Raw genomic sequence first — 13829 nt, 5'->3', positions numbered from 1 at the left:
CCTGAAGATGGAGTACGACTCGTACTTCGAAGCGTCGGCAACCATGGAGGATATTACCCAATAAAGTACCAGACCAGCTTTCACTACGAGTACACGCCGAGAATTTATCAGATCTTATCATACCATAAAATATCTTCCTCATTCATCCAATCTCTCGCATTTAAAAAAAACAACATTAAAGTCACTGCCCACTTCTCATGAGTTGATGACGTCAATATGGTAACTGTTCACCGACTCTGTCGTAGGTGAACCGCTCACTGAGATAAGGAATCGCTCAAAGAAGTTTAACAAATACGAATCACGCGAAACCGATACACGAGGGGAGAGATATCTGAGCTACTGTGACCGCTAGGCTGGAGTTGCCAACATCATCAACTGATCTCAAAAGGGGTCATAGATGTTGATTTTTCGCCACAAATAGCTCGTAAAATTGTCGATGGATAGAAATATAAATAAATATGGATCACTTTATTGCTTTAATTCCAAGCATATTTTGAATTTTTTTGCAATTGGTGATCACTGATTACGCCTAATCTCTTATAACGGAGGTCGTATTAGGCGTGAAGAGGAGACTAGAAGGAAAAGAAGGGGTATTGAGATATATAAAGGGGCAGATTCTCTTCTCTGGGAACTGGATCGCACAGCATCTTCAAGCGTGAATTTTGTCGCTGACCCCTTTGACGCAGGTAGGATTTCGGTTTTGATCAAAACGAGACAAACAAAAGGTATGTATTAAGCTAAAGCGTAAAACAAAAATTCGTGCGGAGAAAATATAGCCATGCTTAGTACATTCGTGCTTCAACAGTAAATATGGGGTCGTTCTCTCAAAACTGAAGTTGCAATTCATTTATTAGATTATAAATGTATGGTTGTAAGGAAAATATGAATTACCACGATAACACTTTCTTTATTAAGGCCTGCTTGCGTAATTTTTAAGCGAAAAATCTTTAAAGCGACCCCCGTTTATTCATGAATTGGCGACGTCATTAGAGAACTGGTTCACTGACTCGTTTGGAGGTTCACTGACTCACTGAGAAAAGGAATCGTCTGAAGGAGTTAAACAACTATGAAACACGATGGAACAATGCGCGAGGGGACAAGTAGCTGAACAGCTGTGACCCTCTAGGCAGGAGGTAGCTACGTCACCATTATCTGCCAAAAGACCAAGGCCATTGATTTTCAACTCATATAGCCTGAGAAAAGAAGATTTATGATTATGATGAAATGTATCGCCACGAATGAAGAAATGAGATATCACTAAACGAATTTTTCGAAAAAAGGGTTATCTCATACGAGTGAATACCTTCTTAATATAAGGGCCTTTACTTCCTCCCCGATCAACATTTTAAAAAATTTTTCTTGTTGTCTTCATTTTGTGAGGTTTGCATATGATAATTGTGGCTTTTATGGCACGAGAGAACTCTGTTTCCACGGGTGAAATTTTATTTTTACCATACTAAGGCAAAGAAATTTAAGTAGATGGAGTAGTTGCTTTCGTATCTTAGAGAGAGATTACTTAAAAACTGGCATTGTGTAAGATTGAACATTAGTAGATATTTATGCGTTGTTAATTCGTGAAATATGAATTTTCTATTCTTTCTAGCGTAACGTGTGCTTTAAATGAAAACCAAACTTTTCCCTTCCACACTTAAGCATAGCTTATAATCTACCGCTTCACTCAAACCGATTGGAACTCACATACTAAAAAATATGTAATTGGGATGCTAAGCGTTAAATACTTGAAAAACGCAATTAAATACCGCCTTAAGCTTTATAACCAACCTCTTATTACCATTTTCATTGGCCACGTTATAATTATTAACCAAACTGTTCAGTCAGTTTAGGTTTTTCCCAGAATCACAGCAGTTGTTAGCGCATATCGCTGTGCGTCGTAAATAGTCACTCTTAATATGTTAATTAGACAATTAATAATTATTAAATGAATAATAACGGCCGAATGAAATATGATTTGGAAATAATGAGCTTTTAAACATCTTGAGCAATGTTTGCAAAAGATAATCACCATTTACCTTTACAAAATTCAGTCTATGCGACTATAGATTCAATGCATGAAAAATAAAATTTATCGTAGTTAAGAGCCAAAATATTAAAATGAATCCATGAAATAATACGCTCCCAATTATGTATTATCAAGTGATCAAATAGGTAACGAGTCACGAAGCCTAAAATTTTTTGAGGATCATTTTATTTTACAACCTACTCAGGCGTACATATTTTTTGTATCGTTCGGCCCTGGGTTCCCATGTCCTCGTTGTTCCATTTTCGGCGCAACGAATGTTGAACGGACCCCGTAAACCGTTTCTTCGAGCTTACGCTGAAGGTTTTACGAGCCCGACAACTTCAAAAATTGCGAAACACGGTTTTAGGAAACATGCAGAACACGAACTTTCCCGAGCAGGAGATACATGAATCCTAGAACTATGTGTGGGACGGCCTGATTTTGGATTTCAAGAATGGCGCGTAAAAGCAATCCCGATGTTTACGGGGACTTCTCTTATTTTGCTACGTTTCGCTACGCAAGGTGTTTTTATCAATGCAGTGAAATAGTTGTTTAATAGAAATAGTTGTTTGTGATGGAGCCTGAGAAATAAATAAATCCTTTCTTTTCCGTTTTTCTATCCATTGATTATAACTTTAGCTATTCGCGACGAAAAGCCGTCGGCCTTAACCCTTTCGCAGACAAGTTGATGACGACACCAGCTCATGCTGGACAGACTCCTAGATTTTGTGCAGGGGATTCACGTGATTCATCGTAGTTTTTGGCCTCTTTTTTCTTCAATTCTTTCTTTCGATTCTTTTCATCAATGGGTGACCCTCCCCGTTTGAGAAAATAAGCCTTGACCCCATAATCCTTCAACCAAAATCCGATAACATAAAATAAAATGAACTTTCATGGTTTGCAGTAATTTATTTAATGCCTAAGCTAATTATTATGCTAATGCTGTCATAAAATTATTTTTCAAATCGTGCAATCTCTATTTCGAAAGTACTTCCAGCAACTAATTCATCGTGATGATTGATTTCAGGTTGTACTTAGGTTATAAATTTAGCGGTTTGGAGCTTAGCGACACTATTTTTACTAAATTCTTTCAGTAATTGAAATAACAATTACTCAAGTTACTTTAAGAGTATAATTTCACCATGGTAATGATACGGAGAAAACTAAAATGAAAACGGCCGAGATTGTTCCAAATAAAGCTGTGAGGATTTGAAAAAGTGTTTGATACATTTATTAAGCCATTAACCAGTTTCAAGGAGAAAACTCAAAAGCAATTGAGTATGTACTAAAACTGGAATTAGACCCTTCCCATTTAAGTGTATTCAATCGGACATATGTATGTCTTGCTCGGTAGATCTTAAGGTCCCCCCTTCCACATGAGGGTGGTCTGAATGGCCAAATAGAGGAGACGCCAAAGGCTGTTGCGGTGGAATGTTGACGAGAAGCAATCCCATCCTCTCCTACACATCTCCCACTAAGGCACTCATGGGAGCTTAAACCGATTGAGAGCGGCCCTAGATAGGATGGTAAGGAGATGTTGAGGGGTGAAGGAAGGGAAGATATTAGTTATATCCTCAAGCAATACGATATCCTTACGCAATGATGTAACGTAGGCCAATCTGCTGAATAATTAGTTAATGACAGAGAAGGGGTGTATTGATTCTAAAAAAAATAGGCAAGGTTTGTTCAAAAAATCCAAAAATGCATGAGGTATGTTTACATAATTAAAACCAATTAAATCAAATAAAACAAATCGTTACTTGGAATAATGCTTAGAATGATTAGAAAAAACACCTAGGTTATTAATCTCGATTGGATAAGAATTCAGTAATTAATTAATGCATGTTGAAATCTACAATATGCGTGTTCAAGTACAATGTTCACCATAGGGGAGACATATGAATGAAAGCATGGCCATAATTCCTATAGTTTTCAGTTTTATAGATCAATCTTAAAAATTAAGTATTTGTTGATACTATTTGAACTTTTTTATGGGGAAAAATTGGTAGCATCTAATTATACGGCACTTTTCAATTGAAATATGTTTCTAAGTATTTTATCGGATTTTTGGCGGCTTTGAATTCTAAAATCAGACTTAAATTACAGGCAGGCGTTAAAAATAAATACATCGAGTCATTCATATAAGATTTTTTTGAGCTGAATTTTGTTGATAGAAAAATAAGACGCCTGTTTGCGTCGCGGAAAGTTTAGTAGATTTGTTGAATGTATGTCCTGTGCTCAGCTAGATATGCCGAGATTTATAAATTTTCCATGTTTTGAGAAGTGGTCAACGATTATGATAAGATCTATAGCGATGTAATATGCCGAATTTTGTGCCAAATCTAAGTAAAATTATGCAGTGAATGACATTTCTTTGCGCATTCACTATGCATAGCAGCAAAAATATGTAGTCGTTTAAGTCTTAAACCTTGAAAGTGGTAATTAAAATAACTCACATACGGGTGTATGCCGCGCGTCGGATCGACTTCGAGGAATCAAGAGTCATCGCGAGGATAAAACATTTTAAAACCCGACTCATTCGCGAGGCCATAGAAATAGAGAAAAATAAGAACAACTACAATAGAGATACCGGATTAAGAATCAGCAATACTTGGAACCCAGTCATCCGCAGCATTTCGTTATCTTCCCCCTCCAGTCCTAACTCCTCACACCCTCCGCCCACCCCTCCCACCTGAAATATATAAAAAGGCAGCAAAAACCAATCCCAAGATTATTCCCTTGAAAAAGTGACCAGCAGTCGGTCGCGAAACGTCGGGGCAATCTCCAGTGCGACACGAACCCGCATGTGAGTTATTTTTAAACGTCATGAGCCGCGAAATCTTCAATCAAGAAACTTGAAAGTGGTTGTTTCAGATGAGATGTGGTAGAAGTGATCTATCATAAATGAAAGTGATATTAAAAGTTGCAATGAAAAACTGTGTCTTTATTACGAACTTTAAAACGGCTTGAAAATGATATGAAAGCGTCGAAACGCCTTGCGCAGTGAATAAAGTTTTTCAGTGGACCTTGATTTAAACCTTATGATATTTGGACTCAATTTTCCAGACGCTCTTCGTGGTCACACCATGCTGGCCCATAATGGGGAGGGAGTTGCGGGAAATATTGGGGAGTCAGTTGGCTGGCTGGAGTGTAAGAGACGGGTGACAGTGGGTGGCGTGTATGAGAGACTGGCATCTGCTGCCCGTAAGGGTTTGGGGAGGGGCAAATGGCAGATATATGAGAGCGAGACAATTGGCTCGAGTGAGGCGAAGAAGATAGGAGGTCGAGAAGTAGGGGAAGGGTTCTCCAGAGAGAGAATAGGGGCGGAGGGGAGGAGGAGCTGGTCGGTTTTGCGGTCTGCATACAGAGGAAGAGAGGTTAGGGGGCCTAAAGTACCCTCCGCGTAGTGGGATGTCAGTCTCGTTCATACGACCGATTCGTTCATTTTGGTGAACGAGAGAAATCGTTCATTTTGGTGTATGGGATGATCCGTTCCCTACGGACTAGTTTACCATAAGTAACATTTACAAGATAAACAAATATTTTGGATCAGAATCACCCCTAAATTCTACTGAATACATTCCCTTAACTACTTATACCAATAAAATATATAAATGAACTTAAGTATACCGGGACTAGCCACGGTGATAACTTTACGGGTGTCACCCGCAATGCACAATTGTGCGAAAAATCCACAGAGAAAAAATCATTCGCCTTGACCGGGATCCCGGTCAAGGCGAATGATTTTTTCTCTGTGGATTTTTCGCACAATCAAATATATATAAAGGATATTTAAGGGCGCGTTAAATCCTTACCTCTAATAGGTACTAATAGGTATTATTACTATATCGTCAGAATATCGACAAAACCATCTCGGGTTTAATAATTCAACATCACAAATTTCGAATAGAATCTCGTTAATCGCCATCAGGGAGTTTCTGATGGAAGCGTTGGCCTTGAAAAACCTTACATAGTATCATTCTCGAGAAGATTTTATCAACGTGCACAAGCCTTTTCTAGAAGCTTAGCGTTAAATACAGTCACACTCTCATAATTCTAGATCCGAACAATCAATTTGGTGCCAACTGCCCAGTAAATAAATATCCAAGATCAATATCACCCTTAAAGTATACAAGTAACATACCCTTTAATTATCCCACTATATTCTGAATATTTATCAAGGAAATTTAGGAAACTTTTTAGGACCACAGAAATTAGTTCCATTGCAATTGTTTTCCCTTTCAGTTTAGTGCCGAGGAAATATTCACCGACTCTGTGCGCCAAGCACCAAAGTAGTAACATTCATACACTGGTTTGCTTAATGTTCATTTCAAAAACCTTTTTATATTGGAGGGAGAATTAATTATTGCAGTTTTATGTATTTGCAGGTAGATGTACCAGTAAATTTCTATTTGCTCCTGATTTTTGTGCAAGTCTTTGTGTATTACTCTGGTTGCTGATATGGTCAGGGGTGCAATTTTAGCCAATTTTTGTCCGATTTTTTAAAAATTTTTTGTCTTCCTCAATGAATGTATATCAACACTATCGATTTATTGATAATTATATAAGTGCATATCCACTTTTGAAATTGCTTGAAAGTTTACAAGAAAAAGAGTGTGACCTCGTTCGAGCTGGTAGAAAGGAGAGAAGGCAGACCTGGCCAGGAGCATAACATGATAGAGAGAACAGTACATTATTTGCTACGACTGGGAGAATATTACAGAAGGGGTCAAATGCGAGAGAGGTCTGTAATGCAATTAGAGGATGGAAAGGCGTCAAAATATTTTTTAATCCAATACTATCCTAATGCTCGCTTCCTGAATTGTTCTAGCGAAGCACTGTAATCCATAGACTTTTACCAAGCACATGGACAATAAAGCTATGGGAGAGGAGGGATGGGTCTAGTGCTAAACAAGGTAGATCTCAACGGTGTAGTGGATAATTTGAATAACCGTATTGCTACGCGTAAAATTAAAGTAGCGCTCTAGAACACGGGTTGCTATAGTCATACCTATAGCGAAGCGAACGAGGCAATTTCAAGGTATTCAACAACTCCTCTTATCTGTGTCATAGTTTGTGGTACTATACTGCCTTCAACGTCCACCTATGCTACGGAATCAGAAAGCGCGATCTCATTTATTACTGACCCATGAAGATTGAGAGAGTACAGTAATCGAGCCATTAGACTGCCCGCTCATTACTCCCTCAGTGAACCAAGCGAGCAATCAGCTGTTCTGCGGAATGAAACCGTAGATTCATAAACCTCTTCCCTCTCTTGCTACGACCCAGCAGGGGCAAGAAATTCTGGTGAAGGTTTGAAAAGACGACTTAAATAGTCTAAACAAATTTGCGCACGATGTGAAAAGGCTATTTACCTTATCCGCTCCAATATTGATTCTCAAAATATAAACACTCAGGCTTAACGTTGAGGAATTCGCTGAAATTCATGACAAAACAGACTGAATTGTTGAGGCCTTTACATTGAGGAATTCCATGTAAAGGAAGAGCAAAAATAATAGGAAGCAAATTTTTTATTTTCCTTCCTTATGACAAACTGTGCTAAAAATACACACTTTGAGTTTCCAAAATCGAACAGGCTTTCAAGGTAGCAGGGTCATCTTATGGGTGTTTATACCAGTGTGTATTCAGGAAAAAGTTTATTACTATTTATAACTTCAATAGGAATACCGAATTCGTTTTTACTTCTTATTCAAGGGTACCGTCGTGGACTACGGGAAACCATCGCAAGCGCTTATTAAATGCAATAATTTCACCCACAAAAAATTATCCCGGTAAATATAAATTACTTTCCCTCTACGTAATTTTCGCACTCTACTTTCCCCACTTATTAAAATTGATAAAAGTACATTCAATTACATTTAAGCGCTTTCCGACGTAATTAAAAGATTTATAGCTAGTGAATGCGTATTTCTTGTGATACTGAACTGCACAGCAGTGCGACAGAATAAATACTCTTTGATACTAAGGTAGACGAATAATTTCTCAGATATTTTAATCAAATAGCTTACTTAATTATCTGCATGAGAATCTACATGCTTTCTTGAGTATTCTGTGGGCTAGATTCCAAGAAAAGTTTGCATGCTGCGTTGCAAGCACTGTTTATTAGAAATGGGGCCGGTAATGCTGATCCATAATTGCAATCAATAAAAGATATGATGATTGTTGCCATGATAGTTGCACTTCATTAACTCGTTCAGAGAAAACGGTTCCGTGGGGGTAATAGTAAAAGTAAAAATTCATAATAATTTAAACAGCGAACCAGTTGAATAAGATGCTAGGCCAAGGGTAGCAACTGAGTAGCGGTGACCCGCTCGGCAAGAGTGCGTGACGTAAACTCGGCGAGAGTATAGGACGGCGTCGCAGGCAGGTATGGCAAGTTAAACGAAACGAAAATGTTTCGTTTCGATCTGGAGCGAAACAAAAATACGAGGTCTTGGTTTATTTTCGTTTCCGAATGAAAATAAAATCATCAAGGAGTTCAGTTTCGACCCAGAACGAAACTTTACTCCCAGGAACGAAACTAAATGAATCAAAACTCCGCTGCTATTAGTTTCGATCCCAAAAGTGGAATGGAGAGGGATAAGAGGGAATACATTCGACCCATTACGTTTGACATACGTGCAGAGAGGTTAAAACATTGAGGTTAAAATTCGAATGGCAATTTTGCGTTCACCGTTCTCCTGTTAGTGGTAAAAATATGAGAGCCCCAATTATTAAATGGCGGTAGGCCGAATCTCTACTTCATTAAACCATACTTCGTACTCGGTGTGTGGGTCAAAACTAAACTGTTCGAAGATGAAGCACGTGGTCCCTATGATGCGTTTCGTTTCGTCCCAGAGTTTTAGTTTAGTTTTGACCCGAAGTAGTTTTGATTCCGATTTCTTTTCGACCCTAAATTTTGACCCCCGGTTTTGAATCCATATCGTTTCGTTTCAGCATTTCTCACTCCCGGTAACGAAACTATTGGTGGTTTCAAGGGGACTGCGTAGAGGAGGCCCAATTCCATCCCACAGAAGGCAGATTTCTGTTGTCACTTCTGTCGCATTTTAATAGGTTTCCAAATATGCCCGCGACGCGGTGATGAGTGCAAAGCGATCCACTTTTTTCCAATATTTTGCGGTATAATGTTTGCAATTTCGAGGAATACCATTGAGCGTTTATGCATTTCGTAGATAACATCATCATGTAAATGAATTTCGGTTAAAACCGCTAATTATACCAAATTTCCCAGTGAAACTCGGATCAATTTTTCCGTCAGCGACGCGAGTGGCGACTTATGTAAACTCAATTAAATGCGTGGTGGTTTACAACACATTTTGAGGCCGACTTGAGGATCCTCTTTTGTAATATTCGTGGGTGGTTTACCGGTTTGCACTCGTTTAATTTCTATTGCCAACCCCGCTCACAAGGGTGTGCTTGGTTCGCCTCCCAAAGTTTTAGGACTCCAGCGCAAAAGGAATCGTGTCAAAGGAACGAATCACCCAGGAAGACCCATCCACACAGGAGAAAGGCGCGCGGGACGGGTGGTACTTCCGTCATGGACGTGAAGAGGCGGTTGAGAATGTCCGCGAGGCCACTTAGGAGAGAGGCGGGCGACGTGTTTGGAATGAGACCGGGGTGCGGTGGCAGCGGTGGGATAGTTTCGGTTTGAAGGACTAAAAGAGGGAACAAGAAAAGACGCCGCTTTGTGTGTGTGTGTGGCTGGCCAATGAGGAGAAGGCGACGGAGGAAGGGACGCTGCGTGTGGCTGTGAAGGCAGAAATGATGGGCTGTTTTGTATTCGCGCGATTTTCATGCTCGCTTGCCAGGGGACTGCAAAAGGGAGGCCCAATTCCATCGCATATAAGGGTGTTTTTTTTTATACTTCGGTCGAATTTTGATCGGTTTTCAAAAAATTTTGCGGCGCGGTGATGAGTCCAATAAGGTCCAATTTTTGACCCAATATTTTGCAATAAAAGGTTTGCGACAACTGGGAACAACTGAATGTATCAATTTTATCCTCAAACGTTGACCGCTTAATCAGTGTATTGGCTTTTACTGGCATACCGAAATATCTGTCACCAATTGATGAAGGGAAAATTAATGAAGAAAAATTCCAGGACCAAGCAGTAGAGGATACAGAAAAAACTCGAGTGGGGGGGGGGGGGGAAAGATATCTTAAGTTTCTTTTAATTTTATCCAAATAAAAATTAATTAGGTCACATGAAGAGTTACAGAAAATTTTTATTAAATTTATTGCACACATATACAAGAAAATACCATCTTATGATATAAAAAAATTATAATTATGGATCTGTAATGTTTGGCAATACGGGCGGGCCCGCAAGGGGGGGCGGCGCCCCACATCTGCATCGGCCACTCGGACCGACTCTTCTGCAAGTAAGTCTTCCCTATTCTATGGGAACGGAAAATCTGGATTTTCTTGTGAAAGGATTTGGTAGATTTCTCAATTCGTTGAAAACATATCCTAACCATGAGACGTCGTGGTAGTAATCGCGGTGGTGTCCCTCCTCTAATTACAACCCTTTCTGAGGATATGGGGAAAAAATTTCCATGAATTGTAGACCTGGCCTTTGGAGAGTGACCTCGAGATTCTGGATTTCGTAGCAGAATGCCAAATATGGCATTAACGATCCGACAGTCATTAATTTTGCCGCTATCACCATTTCTCCTCCTCGTTCTACGGAAAATTGACAACGGCAAATTGCCTTATTAGATAATTATCACAAGTCAACAGAACGATTATTGGTTCTAAGCAGCACTTCGGTCCACTCTCCTATTTGTTAACCTTTTCATATTTCCATAATGCTTCCCTTAAAAATCCTTAAAAATTTTCCCATTATAACTCAGACTATGACGCTATTTACCTTTCCTTCTGTCCATTTTCTTATGCTATGACGATTTTATTCACCAGGCTATAAGTCTTCATGATGTGCTTTAATTAATAGACCAAAGCTTTGTACACTATGGATGAAATTCGCTTTGAAAAAATTATTTGACTTAGCCGGGGCCCCGTAGTGAAATTTTCCCTTAATCGATTAGTGACGGATATTTTGGTATGTCATTCAAAGTCAACGCACTAATGGGTGTTTACAAATGAATATCGGGGTATTAAAGCTTTATAATATTTATTACATTACACTTACAGTTATAAATTATATGTTAAATGAAATAATAACTCAAACAGTTTTGTTTTTTAGCAACAATGCACATGTATGTTATGTTAAATGTTTCCGCCGCGATCCGCTAGAAAGCGGTAGTAGACAAAAATGGCAACTAGTGAACAGAAAGCGTTTTGTGTTTTACAGTTTGCAAAGACTGAATCTGTGCAACGTGCGTTCCGCATTAAATTCGGTTTCGATCCTCTAAGTGGCCATAACATCCGTTGATGGTATCACCAGTTTGAAGATACAGACTGCCTTTGTAAAGGGAAGAGCACGGGACGACCAGAGTTAGCGAAGAGACTGTTGAGCGAGTGAGAGAATCGTTCACTCGTAGCCCAAAGAAATCAGTCCGGAAGGCTAGTTGTGAATTAGAAATTCCTGTGTCGAATTCTTGGAAAGTTTAAGGAAACGCTTACAACTACGTCCTTACCGTTTACAGTTATTACAGGCTCTAAAGCCTGCATACCACGGATTACCTGCCAACTTCACAATGGAAATGTTGTTTCATGACGATGATGATTTACTGGGTCATGTTGTCTTCAGTGATGAATCGACTTTTCACCTCAGTAGACATGTAAACACTCATAATGTGTGGATCTGGGGTTACTGTGCGACACACGGTGCACAGTAAGTACAGATTCAGTCAGCAAACTGTAAAACACAAAACGCTTTCTGTTCAGTAGCCGCCATCTTTGCTACTACCGCTTTCTAGCGGATCGCGGCGGAAACATTTTACACACATGTGCATTGTTGCTAAAAAAAACTGTTTTAGTTGCTCTTTCATTTGACATATAATTTATAGCTTTAAGTGTAATGTAATAAATATTATAAAGATTTAAAACCCCGATATTCATTGAGCTACGTCGGTGTCGCTGCCGGTAAAATGTTCGCTTCAGTCATCGTCAAATTTAGTTGGCAGTGGGTTGCCCATGAAAAAATATGTTTCTTATTTAAAAATGGTCGCCGACTACCCAAGTCTATTGAAGCGTAAAAGAAGAAGGATAGGACCAATCACGCCGCTTTTGCATGGCCAGCAAATGAGAGCAAAAATGGGACACCGCGGGTGGCTCTGAAGGTAGAAATTTTGCATTCGGGCTGTTTTGTATTCGCGCCCATGATTTCATGCTGGCTAGTTAGAGATCTCTCGCTCGGCAGCCCGCGCTTCATTATTCACCAGAGACAACGGCCAGCCGGCGACGCTGCCCTGTTGGACGAGTGATGATAGACACTGTTACTCAATATTCAAGCCAGTGAACTAAATAACAATGGAACGACGATAGCCACTCTCCAAGGGAAGCCATGAAATGGCGCATCTGGCCATCTTGGGAGTGCCCGTGAGCACTGCTTTTCATTTAAATACGTGGGATATCATTGCAACCATGAAAATATTTCCGCTGGAGCCGGAAAACATTGATACTAGGAAGATGATTTACCATGATCGCATGAAACAGTTTTTTCACCACTCATGCACTTTCCTCAAATTATAATATGATATTTGTTGATTTTTCTATTTAATATTCGTAGTAGTTGACCATTATTGGTGATTCCAACTTGCCTTCAGCGTACTATTCACTCATTCCATACGCGGTAAATTGCTAGCTGCATTCCATTCTATTTGGAATTCCGAGAATTGTACTGAAATCAATAAATGCCTGACCAAATGAAGCAATCTAATCATCGGACAACATTTGATTTTTAATAGCTATCTTATCGATTCGTACCTTATTTTATTGTACTCGAAACCTACAGTATATTCGTCACTAAAACAATAGTCATTATATCTTAGACATGGAAAAATTGTGTTCAACTTTAGACAGTAGTCCATCGCCCTTAAATACTTAATCTCTTTGGTCAACGATGGTTGCTGACTACCATTATTCATCAAGAGCTACATGGTGTTTCTCCTGAAACATCTTGTATGTAAGCAGCATGTAAAGAACACAAGAGTTGGTTATAAGAGGCTACCAAATGAAGGCCGGTAGATCGGTTTTGGCGCATCACGATATCTCAATTGCACAAGCGCTCAGAAATCGCCCATCGAATCAAATCCGCTAATCTAGTGCTAATAGAGCTACTAGACGAGCGACTTTGATTCGGTGGGCGATTGTTTAGCGTTTTTTTCAATGGGGGTATCGATCATTCCATGGTAATTTTTAAATCGGAGGCCCGTCGTAATAGGAATCAATATCCAGTTTTACACGTTAGCATCAGGATCTACCGGCGTCGACTAAGTTTGGAGACAAATGAGTCCCACTTCACGCATTTAATAGGATTAGAATAAAATATCATGCGCTCCGAAACGCATCGATTAGTGAAAAAAGTTTACGGTGGAAACTGAAAGACATCTTTCAATTATAATTGATTGATTCCGCTTTATCTCACCTAAAATTATCACTTTCATTCGGTATTCACTACTTTTGTTCCCATTCAGTCCTCGGTGCTATTTTGCCCATTGAGAAAAAAATTTGAAATACATCAAACGCAGGATAATCATCAATTGTATGCTCCTAAAACAGACATGTTATCCAGTTTAGTCAACGATAATCTTTGCACCTCATTTAGTTCTATACATCAATACTTTACAGTTGTTTCCAAAGTTTTATTATCTACTTATAACTCCCGCT

The sequence above is a fragment of the Ischnura elegans genome, chromosome 11, assembly GCF_921293095.1.
Source record: "Ischnura elegans chromosome 11, ioIscEleg1.1, whole genome shotgun sequence".
Classification (NCBI taxonomy): Eukaryota; Metazoa; Arthropoda; class Insecta; order Odonata; family Coenagrionidae; genus Ischnura; species Ischnura elegans.
Note: the sequence above shows the minus strand (reverse complement) of the source record.